General features: G+C 43.9%; 1 pseudogene across 1 annotated transcript; it reads left to right on the top strand.

Annotated features, from left to right (window-relative positions):
- The first annotated feature begins 479 nt into the window (after positions 1-479).
- Positions 480-12,150, top strand: LOC309623024 (inner centromere protein pseudogene; annotated as a pseudogene). Its single transcript has one exon. The product of its transcript is annotated as an inner centromere protein pseudogene (transcript).
- The last annotated feature ends 1,102 nt before the right edge of the window (positions 12,151-13,252 follow it).

Raw genomic sequence — 13,252 nt, 5'->3', positions numbered from 1 at the left:
ATATACCCTGAGAAAACCATAATTCAAAAAGAGTCATGTACCACAATGCCCATTGCAGCACTATTTACAATAGGCAGGACATGGAAGCAACCTAAGTGTCCATCAACAGGTGAATGGATAAAGAAGATGTGGCACATATATACAATGGAATATTACTCAGCCATAAGAAGAAACGAAATTGAGTTATTTGTAGTGAGGTGGATGGACCTAGAGTCTGTCATACAGAGTGAAGTAAGTCAGAAAGAGAAAAACAAATACCATATGTTAACACATATATATGGAATCTAAAAAACAAAAAAAAAATTGGTCATGAAGAACCTAGGGGCAAGATGGGAATAAAGACCTACTAGAGAATGGACTTGAGGATATGGGGAGGGGGAAGGGTAAACTGGGACAAAGTGAGAGTGTGGCATGGACATATATACACTACCAAACGTAAAATAGATAGCTGGTGGGAAGCAGCCACATAGCACAGGGAGATCAGCTCGGTGCTTTGTGACCACCTAGAGGGGTGGGATAGGGAGGGTGGGAGGGAGGGAGATGCAGGAGGGAAGAGGTATGGGGATATATGTATACGTATAACTGATTCACTTTGTTATAAAGCAGAAACTAACACACCATTGTAAAGCAATTATACTCCAATAAAGATGGTAAAAAAAAAAAGAAATGAAGAGAACACAGTATGACATTGGTAGATGTGACTATACAAAATTTACATACACTCACAATTCCTCTAAATACGTCTATACTTACATTAAAAAACACTAAAATCAAACAGCCAATTTTTGAGAAACTCGAATTCTCTGAGAGATTGCACTTAGAAAGAGGAATAAAAGATCACAGATCCTACTATACAAAGGAGGATTCACACAGATATTAGGAGATAGAGAAAGTAAATGGCTAAGAAATCCACATACATATTCAGCCTCAGAGGTAATGAAACAATTGCAAAGTAAGGTCATTAGTACACCCTTCTTCATATCTTAGGTTTTTTTTTCAATTTTTTCACAGAAGATAATGTGAAGGGTATGCCTTTTGCAACTGCTGTTTCAAGGATGCATTTGCAATAATTCCTTGGTGTGGATCTTTCTCATTAATATGGAAACATGGTCAAATATACCCTGTCATAAAAATTAAAAAGAAATGCCCTTACTATGTTTTATATGCCTCCATCGCTAATGCCCTATTTTTATACTCCAGTTAATTAATAAGATATAGGACACTGTTTCACTTTTACTGGAAGCAGTTTATGCCTTTCATCCCTCTTCTAATTGGGCTTCCATTCCTGTCATTTAACTGGTATCACTGAACATTGCCTTACTGACTTCAGTGTTCAATTCTCTTTTTAGCATCATAAAAATACATTGATATTTAATCAAGCAAGTGAACAACCATAGTGGTCTCTGGGCTCTGGGCTAGGCTGAAATGGTTCTCCGGTGACCTCTGGTAAATATTCTCTCTGATCTTTTCCTGCAGTGTCTTTTGGGCTCTTGGAATCTCTTGCATGGGAACTCTGAGAGGAAGGTCTCCGTGTGGAAGTCTGAATCCATTCCTGGATGGTTGGTAATGGAGACTGAAGCTCTGTCCCCAGATGACCAGAAAGGGGTCAAGCATTGGTCCTTTAGTCAGACTTAGGACTCCAAAAGCAACAACTGGGTCTTGTCTATGCCAAGGTTATACAAGCTCAGGGACTGCAGCAGAGGAGATGTTTACAGCTCTTTATGTCTGTTCATTAGGTACATCCACTCTTGTTACTACATAACAAGACCCTGGTCTGGACAAATAGGACTTTTTCTTCTGATTCTCTGTTCCCAGGATACCAATTATAAGCCAGGAGATTTCAGTGTTTATTAATCCTTCTCCATTAATTCTCTTGCTTTCCAGAGGTCTAAACTCCCAGCACCTTATCCTAACCTTATTCTAACCCTGAATTTAAGTTTTCTCCAACATATGAGACTAAGGCAACTGTCTTAACTAGGTCCCTTGGATCATTAAAGCATTGACTTGTGATGGCTACACAGCCCATAAAACCCTTAGAAAATTATTATTCCCCACTTTTTGAGAGGGACAATTTTGTTACTCTAACATAAAACATCGGGCAGTGCACTCTTTGGCTTCCTGACACTTTTGCACGATTTCATTCCCACCAACAGTGTACAAAGATTCCCTTTTCTCCACATCCTATCCAACATCTGTTGTTTGTAGACATTTGATGATAGCAATTCTGAGGTGATGTTTCATTGTTGTTTTGATTTGCATTTCTCTAATAATTAGCAGTGTTCAGTGTCTTTTCATGTGCTTGTTAGCTATCTGTACGTCTTCTATAGAAAAATGTCTATTCAGATCTTCAGCCCATTTTTTCATTGGGTTGTTTGGGTTTTTTTGATATTGAGTTGTATGAGTTGTTTGTATATTTTGGATATTAACCCCTTGTTGGCCATATTATTTGCAAATAAATTCTCCCATTCAGTAGGTTGTCTTTTCATTTTGTCAATGATTTCCTTTGCTGTGCAAAAATGTTTAAGCTTAATTAGGTTCCATTTGTTTATTTTTGTCTTTATTTCATTTGCCTTAGGAGACAGATCCAAGAAAATATTGCTATGATTTATGTCAAAAAGTTTTCTGCCTATGTAGTCTTCTAGGGCTTTTATGGTTCTGTTCTTACATTTAGGTCTTTAAAGCATTGTGAGTTTGTTTTTGTATATGATGTGAGGGAAGATTCTAATCTCATTGTTTTACATATGGCTGTCCAGTTTTCCCAGTACCACTTGTTGAAGAGGCTGTTTTTTCCGCATTATATATATTCTTGCCTCCTTTGTCATAGAATAATTGACTATAGGTGCAGGGGTTTATTTCTGGGCTCTCTATTCTATTTCATTGATTTATGTGTCTGTTTTTGTGTTGATACCATGTTATTTTTATTACTGTAGCTTTGTAGTATGGTATGAAGTCTAGGATTGTTATACCTCCAGCTTTGTTCTTTTTTTCTCAACATTGCTTTGGCTATTTGGGGTCTTCTCTGGTTCCATATGAATTTTAGGATTATTAGTTATAGTTCTGTGAAAAAGTCATGGGTATTTTGATGGGGATTGCACTTAATCCTTAGATTGCTTTGGGGAGTATGGACATTTTAACAATATTAATTCCTCCAATTCATGAACACAGGATATGCTTCCATTTCTTTGTACCATCTTCACTTTCCTTCGTCAACATTTTATAGTTTTCATCATACAGATCTTTCACCTCCTTGGTTAAGTTCATTACTAGGTATTTTATTCTTTTTGATGTGACTTTAAATGGGATTTGTTTGTGCTTCCTTTTCCTGATAGTTCATTATTAGTGTATAGAAAAGCAATAGATTTATGTATATTGATCTTGTATCTTGCAACTTTGCTGAATTAATTTATTATTTCTAATAGTTTTGGGGTGGAGACTTTAAGATTGTCTATATAAAATATAATGGCATCTGCAAATAGCAGCAGTTTAATCTCTTCCCTTCTAATTTGGATGCCTTTTATTTCTTTTTCTTGTCTGATTGCTGTGGCTAGAACTTCCAAATCTATGTTAAATAGAAGTGGTTAGAGTGAGCATCCTTGCCTTGTTCCTGAATTTAGTGGGAAAACTTTCAGCTTTTCATCATTAAGCATTAATTGGCTGTGAGTTTTTTGTAAATGACCTTTATTATGTTGAGATATGTTTCTCTGTATCCACTTTGATGAAAGCTTTTATCATGAATGGATGTTGAATTTTGTCAAATGCTCTTTCTCTGTCTATTGAGATGATTGTGTGATTTTTATCCTTGCTTTTGTTAATATGGTGTATCACATTGATTGATTTGTGAATGTTGAACCACACTTGTATCCCTGGAATAAATCCAACTTGATCATGCTGTATGATCCTTTTTATGTATTGTTGTATTTGCTTTGCTAATACTTTGTTGGGGGTTTTTGCATCTATATTCATCAGATATTGGCCTGTAATTTTCCTTTTTTTGTAGTGTCTTTGTCTGGTTTTGGTATCAGGGTAATGGTGGCCTCATAAAATTAATTTGGGAGTGTTCCATCATCTTTGATTTTTTGAAAAGTTTGAGAAGGATAGATATTAGTTCTTCTTTATATGTTTGGTAGAATTCCCCTGTGATCTGTCTGATCCTGGACTTTTGTTTTCTAAGAGTTTTTTAAATTTCAAATTCAATTATTTCACTTCTAGTGATCAGTCTGTTCAAATTGTCTGTTTCTTCTTGAATTGGTCTTGGCAGAACTTTATGTTTCTAGAAATTTGTCCACCTCTTCTAGGTTGTCCAATTTCTTGGCATATAACTGTTCATAGTATTCTTTTACGATTTTTTGTATTTCTGTGGTATCAGTTGTTATTTCTCCTGTATGATTTCTATTTTATTTGGGTTCTCTCTCTTTTTCTCTTCGTGAGCCTGGCTAAAGGTTTATCAATTTTTGTCTGTCTTTAAAAAAAACAACTCTTGGTTTCATATATCTTTTCTATCGTTTTTTATCTCTATTTTATTTATTTCTGCTCTGATCTTTATAACTTCCTTCTTTCTGCTGACTTTGGGTTTTGTTTGTTCTTCTTTTTCTAATTATTTTAGGTGGTAGGTTAGGTTTTTTATTTTAGATTTTTCTTGTTTCTTGAGGGTGGCCTGTATCACTATGAACGTCCCTCTTAGAACTCTCAGAGATTTTGGAAAGTTGTGTTTTCATTTTCATTCATCTCAAGGTATTTTCTGATTTCTTCTTTGATTTCTTCATTGACCCATTGGTTTTTTTAGTAGCATGTTGTTTAGTCTCTACATGCTTGTTCTTTCTCTAGTTGATTTCTAGTTTCATACCATTTGGGTCACAAAAAACGCTTGATATAATTTCTATCCTCTTAAATTTGTTGAGGCTTGTTTTGTGACTAAGCATGTGATCTATCCTGAAGAACCTTCCATGTACACTTGAAGAGCATGTGTATTCTGCTGGTTTTTGATGTAAAGTCCTGTAGCTATTAATTAAGTCCAACTGATCTATTGTGTCATTTAAGACCACTGTAGCCTTATTGATTTTCTGTCTGGATGATCTGTCTGTTGATGTCAGTGGGGGTGTTAAAGTCCCCTACAATTATTATGTTATCATCAATTTCTCCCTTTATGTCTCTTAGTATTTGCTTTACATATTTAGGTGCTCCTGTATTGGGTGTGTATATGTTAACAAGTGTAATATCCTCTTCTTGTATTGATCCTATTATCATTACATAATGCCCTTTTTTGTCTTTTATTATAGACTTTGTTTTAAAGTCTATTTTGTCTTATATGAGTATTGCTAACCCTGCTTTCTTGTCATTTCTATTTCCATAAAATACCAACTTCATTCTGTGAGGTCATCATTACCCTGATACCAAAACCAGACAAAGACATGAAAAAAAAGGAATATTACAGGCCAATATATCTGATGTTTATAGATGCAAAATTCCTCAACAAAGCATTAGCAAAGTAAATTCAATCATATACTATGATCAAATGGGATTTATTCAATATTCCCGAATCAATCAATGCAGTACACCACATTAACAAAAGAAAGGATAAGAATCACATGATCATCTCAATAGATGTAGGAAAAGTATCTGACAAAATTCAACATCCATTCATGATAAAAACTCTCAACAAAGTTGCTATAGAGGGAACATATCTCAACATAATAAAGGCCATTTATGACAAACCTATAGATAATATCATATTCAATGGTGAAAAGCTAAAGCTTTTCCTCTAAAATCAGGAACAAGACAAGGATGCCCATTCTCACCATTTCTATTTAATGTCGCAATCAGACCAAAAAAAAAAAAAAAAAAAAAGAAATAAAAGGCATACAAATTGGAAGGAAAGAAGTATAACTGTCACTATTTATAGATTACATGATACTTTATATAGAAAACCCTAAAGTCTGCATCAAAACATTATTAGAACTAATAAATGAATTCAGTACAGTTGCAGGAGACAAGATTAATATACATAAATCTATTGCTTTTCTATACACTAATAATGAACTATCAGAAAAAGGAAGCAAGGAAACAATCCCATTCACAAAAAGAATGAAATACCAAAGAATAAACTTAACCAAGGAGGTGAAAAATCTATACTCTGAAAACTATAAAATGCTAATGAAGGAAACTGGAGATAATACAAAGAAATGGAAAGATATCCCTTGTTCATGAATTGAAAGAATTAATATTGTTAAAATGTCCATACTCCTCAAAGCAATCTAAGAATTTAGTGCAATCCCTATCAAAATACCCATAACATTTTCCACAGAACTATAACAAATAATCCTAAAATTCATATGGAATCACAAAAGACCCCAAATGGCCAAAGCAATCTTGAGAAAAATGAACAAAGTTAGCGGTATCATGCTCCCTGACTTTATACTATACCATAAAGCTATAGTAGTCAAAAGAGTACTGGCACAAAAAGAGGCACATAGATTAATGGAACAGAATAGAGAGCTCAGAAATTAACCCATGCACCTATGGTCAATTAATCTATGACAAAGGAGGCAAAAATATACAATGGGGAAAAGAGAGTTTCTTCAATATGTGGTGTTGGGAAAGCTGGACAGCTACATGTAAAAGAATAAAATTAGAACATTTTTTCAAACTGTATTAAAAAAAAATACTCAAAATGGATTAAAGACCTGAAAATGTAAGACCAGAAACCATAAAACTCCTAGAAGAAAACATAGGCAGTACACTCTATGACATAAGTCTTAGCAATATTTTGGGGGATCTGTCTTCTCAGGCAAGGGAAACAAAAGCAAAAATAAACAAATGGGACCAAATTAAACTTAAAAACTTTTGTATAGTGAAGGAAACCATAGACAAAACAAAAAGACAACCTACTGAATGGGAGATAATATTTGCAAATGATATGTCCAATAAGGGGTTAATATCCAAAATATACAAAAAAGCTCATACAACTCTGTATCAAAGAAACAAACAACCCAATCAAAAAATGGGCAGAAGAACTAAATAGACATTTCTCCAAAGAAGATATACAGATGGCCAACAGGCACATGAAAAAATGCTCATTGCTAATTATTAGAGAAATGCTAATCAAAACTACAATGAGGTACCACCTCATACCAGTCAGAATGGCCATCATGAAAAAGTCTACAAATAATAAATGCTGGAGAGGGTGTGGAGGAAAAGGAATCCTCCTACAATGCTGGTGGAAATGTAAATTTGTACAGCCACTATGGAGAACGGTATGGAGGTTCCTTAAAAAAACTAAAAATAGAGCTACCATATGATGCAGCAATCTCACTCCTGCGCATATATCTGGAGAAACCATAATTCAAAAAGACACATGCACCCCAACGTTCATTGTAGCACTATTTACAATAGCCAGGACAAGGAAGCAACCTAAATGTCCATCGACAGATGAATGGATAAAGAAGATGTGGTAGGTTGCTTCCTTGCAGCCGCGAGCTTTGGAGGCCGGGAGCGGTGGAGCTCGGGCGGGCTGAGAGATCTGCGCTGGGAAGGGCGCCGGACTTGGATCGGAGCAGCACTTAGGAGACACGGGGCAGTCGAACAGAGCCATCATGGGGACGACAGCCCCAGGGCCCATTCACTTGCTGGAGCTCTGTGACCAGAAGCTCATGGAGCTTGTCTGCAACGTGGACAATAAGGACATAGCGTGGCTGGAGGAGATCGAGGAGGAGGCCGAACGCACGTTCACCAGAGAATTCAGCAAAGAGCCCGAGCTGATGCCCAAAACACCTTCTCAGAAGAACCGACAGCAAAAGAGACGGATTTCTTATGTTCAGGATGAAAACAGAGACCCCATCCGGAGAAGGCTGTCCCACAGAAAGACGCGGAGCAGCCGTCAGAGCTCCCGGCACCTCCGCAGCAAGGACAAGCTGGCCACAGTGGTCGGGGAGAACGGCTCCGTCCTGCGGCGGGTGACCCGTGCTGCGGCCGCAGCTGCAGCGACCTCCGCGGCAGCCGCTCCTTCGTCCACCCCTGTGTCTCCCACGGTGCTGACCAAGAAGCCCAAGGAGAGCCTGGCCCAGTGCCAGCTGGTACCCGTGGTGGAGACTGGCATCAGCGAGCGCCGGAGCGCTGAGCAGCACCTCAGCCAGCTCCAGTCTGCCCAGGCTCCGTCCCCCACCCCGGCTCCGGCCACGGCTTCAGCCTCCCTGATCACCTTGACCTCGGAGGAGGACTCAACACCCCCAGAAGCCAGAGGCCGGGAGACTGGAGTCTGTCACCGTGAGCTCCCTGATAACTACACCCCAGGACCCCAAGGGCTGAGGGGGCGTGGCAGAAAGGGCCGCCTCCAAGCTCAGAATTGCCGCGACCTCCCCAGGCCCGCAGGACTCGCCCAGCTCTGTGGCCTCCCCGTGGCGGGAGAATGCTGGCTCCCATCCTGCGGGATAACTTCTCCACGCCTACGGGCTCCTGTGTGGGCCGCGGGTCGTTGCGGCGCAGCCTGATAGCCCCGTCCTCCCCGGGTCCCCAGGTCCCGCTGGCCCAGAATGACTCCCTGGTTTCCAAAGAGGAGAGCACCGGCCGAAGATCAAGCAGAAGGATTGCCAGGAAGGCCACCAAAGAGCCGGCCGCCTCCGCCCGCATCATCTGCCACAGTTACCTGGAGAGGCTCCTGAATGTCGAGGTGCCCCAGAAAGCGAGCCCCAAGGTGGAGGAGGCGGCCGAGCCTGAGGTCGAACAATGGCAGTGCCTTGCGGCTCCGCAGTGCCACCAAGATCGCCATTAGCATGCCCGGCTCGCAGCCTGCAGCCGGTGACCAGGGAACGCTCTCTGAACGGCGGCAGGAGGCCGAGACCGACCAAGCAGATGGCCCCAAAGAGCCGCCTCAGAGTGTCAGGAGGAAGCGCAGCTACAAGCAGGCAGTGGGTTAGCTGGACGAGGAACAGCAACTGGAGGATGGGGGGCTGCAGCCCCCCAGCAGCAAGACCCCTTCCCCGCCCTGTCCCGCCAGCGAGGTGGTGCGGCCCCCCGGACCTTCCTGCACGCCGTGCAGAGGTACGAGATGCTCATGACCCCGACCCCGACCCCCAACAGCAGCATCATGAAATCCTTCATTAAGCGCAACGCTCCCCTGCGTGTGGACCCCAGGGAGCAGCGGCAGCGCCTGGAGAAGCTGCGGCGTTAGGAGGAGGCCGAGCAGCTCCGCGGGCAGAAGGTGGAGGAGGACAAGCGGCGGCGGCTGGAGGCGGTGAAGCTGAAGCGCGAGGAGCGCCTCCCTAAGGTGCTGCAGGCCCGGGAACGGGTGGAGCGGATGAAGCAGGAGAAGAAGAGGCAGATCGAGCAGAAGTTTGCTCAAATCGACGAGAAGACGGAGAAGGCCAAGGAGGAGCGGCTGGCCGAGGAGAAGGCCACGAAGAAGGCAGCGGCCGAGAAGATGGAGGAGGTGGAGGCGCTCAAGAGGCAGGAGGAGGAGGAGAGGCGCCACCAGGAGCTGCTGCAGAGGCGGAAGGAGAAGGAGCAGGAGCGGCTGCGGAAGGCGGCCGAGGCCAAGAGGCTGGCGGAGCCGCGCGCAGGAGCGGCGGCTGGCGGCGGAGCAGGAGCGGCTGCGGAAGGCGGCTGAGACCAAGAAGCTGGCGGAGCAGCGCGCAAGAGCGGCGGCGGGAGCGGGAGCGGCTGCGGAACGCGGCCGAAGCCAAGAGGCTGGCGGAGCCGCGCATAGGAGCGGCGCCTGGCGGCGGAGCAGGAGCGGCGGCTGGAGCGGGAGCGGCTGCGGAAGGCGGCCGAGGCCAAGAGGCTGGCGGAGCAGCGCGCAGGAGCGGCGCCTGGCGGCGGGAGCGGGAGCGGCTCCAGGCCGAGAGGGAGCTGCAGCAGAGGGAGAAGGCCCTGCGGCTACAGAAGGAGCGGCTGCAGAGGGAGCTGGAGGAGAAGAAGAACAAGGAAGCCAAAAAAAAAAAAAAAAAAAAAAAAAAAAAAGAACAAGGAAGCACAGCAGCGCCTGGCTGAGCAGCGGCTGCAGGAAGAGCCGGAGAAGAAAGCCAAGGAGGCCGCGGCGGCCAGCAAAAGCCTGAACGTGACCGTGCACGTGCAGTCTCCAGCTTGTACCTCGCATCAAATGACTCCACAGGGCCCCCCGCCCCAAGATCAACCCAGATAACTACGGGATGGATCTGAACAGCGATGACTCCACCGATGACGAGGCTCATCCCCAGAAGCCCATCCCCAACTGGGCCAGAGGCACCCAGCTTAGCCAGGCCATCATCCAGCAGTACTACCACCCCCACCCCCCCGATCCTTCTGGAGCTCTTCGGAACCATTCTCCCACTGGACTTGGAGGACATCTTCAAGAAGAGCAAGCCCCGCTGCCATAAGCGCACCAGCTCTGCCGTGTGCAACTCACCGCCCCTGCAGGGCACCAGGGTCCCTGGCAGCCTGGCCTACAGCCCGGAGAAGCACTGAGCCAGGCCCTCGGGCCTGCTCAGCAGTCTCAGCCTTCATCTGTGTCTGTATGTCTGTGTCTCTGTTGGTCTGGTGCCATCCTGCCTGGTATCCTGTGGCTGAGGGTTCGGTCAAGTGTATATAAACGTCCTCTGTGTGGTACAGGTGGAAAGCGGCTCGGGCCTGTCGGGAGGCTGAGCTTGTTGGGTGTTCGGGGAAGACCCAGGCCCAGCCTTGCCTGGTCTGCTGACAGCACTCTGTAAATAGATTGTTAGAGTTCAGCTGAATTTTAGCCTCTAGTGTTTGAGAGCTAGAGTAATAAAGTCTATTCCTTCAAGCCTGCTGTGAGTATCATGAAGACTGGGCTTCTCTGCAGAAAGCCCTGGACCCTGGCCCTGTCTCGGGCCGCTGGATGGGCTGGAGGAATAGGAACTGCTTATTCTCCTGAGGTGTGCGTCAAGGTCACCTGGGTCCCACCCCCAGAGATGCCGTTGGAGTGGGTGATTCTGATGCCAGCCCTGGACAACCCTGAGAAACACTTCAGTTCCTTTCATGTTGGGGCAGGTGACGATACTTCCTGTTTTTCTGGGGAGCGCCCTGCCTGTAAAGGGGGGGCTCATTCGGTGGTAAGACCTGGAGTTGAGGTCAGGAGAATTGGGCTCTTGACACAGCTCTGCAGCTTAAGAGAGGCCCTCAGCCCCTCCACGCCTCAGGCTCCACCCACCCTTGCTGCACGGATGGTGAAAGGACTTAAGAACGTGGACGAGCTGCTGAAGCAGGAGATCTGGGTTAGGAAGGGAACGTCTCTTGAAACTCCCTCGGGACCAGTACGTGCAAGTAGTTGAGATGTTTCTCCAACAAATCCAGGCAGCTGCTAGTTAAATGCTTAGTGTCCATGGAAGCTGGCCCTGCCCCATCGCTGCCAACCGTGTTCTAAACGTGCCACAGCTTCATCGTCTCCTACTCCAGCCCCTGGAACGGGGGTTGGTGAATTTGGGCCTATGGGCCAAATCAAGTCGCAGTCCTTTTTTGTAAAGTTTCATTGGAACCCGCCCAGTAGAAATGAATGCCTGTTGAATCCGGCTACTCTGCTGAGGGCAGAGTTAAGTAGTTACAACAGAGGCCTTATGGTTCGCAAAGCTGAGAATATTTACTATGAACCTTTACGGAAAATGTTTGCTGACCCTGCTTTAGGAAAAAATCAAGGCTGAATATAAGAGAGCTTTTTAAAATGAGTAAAGAGTGAATGCACACAACAGGCTGAAATCTAGAAGATTCCACCATGCAAAGAAAATCATTTTACAGTTCATTCAAATACGGTGCGAATATAAATTTGTTCCATATGTTCTCTGATGAGAAGCTGTTGTGTTGAGTCAACTGGTGAGTGTGTCTTTGCCTGAAACCACAATGTCAATGTCAAAATATTACCTCTTATAAAAACATATTTATAGGGCTTCCCTGGTGGTGCAGTGGTTGGGAATCCGCCTGCCAATGCAGGGGACATGGATTCGAGCCCTGGTCTGGGAAGATCCCACATGCCGCGGAGCAACTGGGCCCGTGAGCCACAACTACTGAGCCTGTGCGTCCAGAGCCTGTGCTCCACAACAAGAGAGGCTGCGACAGTGAGAGGCCCGCGCACTGCGATGAAGAGTGGCCCCCGCTCGCCGCAACTAGAGAAAGCCCTCACACGGAAACGAAGACCCAACACAGCCAAAAATAAATAAATAAATAAATAAATTTATTAAAAGAAAAAAAAGAAAAGAAAAAACTTCTTTAAAAAAAATATTTATAGGGCTTCCCTGGTGGCGCAGTGGTTGAGAGTCTGCCTGCCAATGTAGGGAACACGGGTTCGAGCCCTGGTCTGGGAAGATCCCACATGCCACGGATCAACTGGGCCTGTGAGCCACAATTACTGAGCCTGTTCGTCTGGAGCCTGTGCTCTGCAACAAGAGAGGCCGCGATAGTGAGAGGCCCGCGCACCGCGATGAAGAGTGGCCCCCGCTTGCCACAACTAGAGAAAGCCCTCGCACAGAAACGAAGACCCAACACAGCCATAAATAAATTAATTAATTAATTAAAAAAAAAAAAGAGGTCTAACCTCATTTAAAAAAATTTACATAGTGTGTATTTTTATAGTGTGTTTGAGAAAAAAATTGTTAGTCAGCAAAAAGGTAGTTAACAGGTTGCGCTGCATCTTCACTAGTACTTGATATTGTCAGTGCTTCTTATTTTAGCCATTCTAATAGACGCGTAGTGAATTCTCATCATGGTTTTAATTTGCAGTTCCCTAATACTTGATATTGTCAGTGCTTCTTATTTTAGCCATTCTAATAGACGCGTAGTGAATTCTCATCATGGTTTTAATTTGCATTTCCCTAATAGCTGGTGATGGTGAACATCTGCTCATGTGCTTACTTGCCATCTGTGTATCTTCTTTGGCAAAGTGTTTGTTCAATTCATTAGTTCTTTTTTTTTTTTTGGTTCCTTTTTTATTGGGCCACGATTCCCTCTTTCTTCATGTGCCTTGTGATTTTTTTTTTTTTTGCCGTGTCACATGGCATGTGAGATTTTAGTTCCTCAACCAGGGGACGAGGTATCAAACCCGTGCCCCCTGCAGTGGAAGCACAGAGTCTTAACCAGTGGACCACCAGGGAAGTCGCTCATTTGTTCATTTTTAAATTGAGTCGTTAGTTTTCTTACTGTTGTGTTTAGAATCTCTGTATTATGGATACAAATCTGTTGTCAGATACGTACTTTGCAGTATTTTCTCCTAGTCTGCAACTTGTCTTTTCATTCACTTAACAGTATTTTTCATAGAGCAAAAATTTTAATTTTGATG

Source organism: Balaenoptera borealis, assembly GCF_965194805.1.
Source record: "Balaenoptera borealis genome assembly, chromosome: 2".
Classification (NCBI taxonomy): Eukaryota; Metazoa; Chordata; class Mammalia; order Artiodactyla; family Balaenopteridae; genus Balaenoptera; species Balaenoptera borealis.
This window is presented reverse-complemented; position numbering and strand designations above follow the sequence as displayed.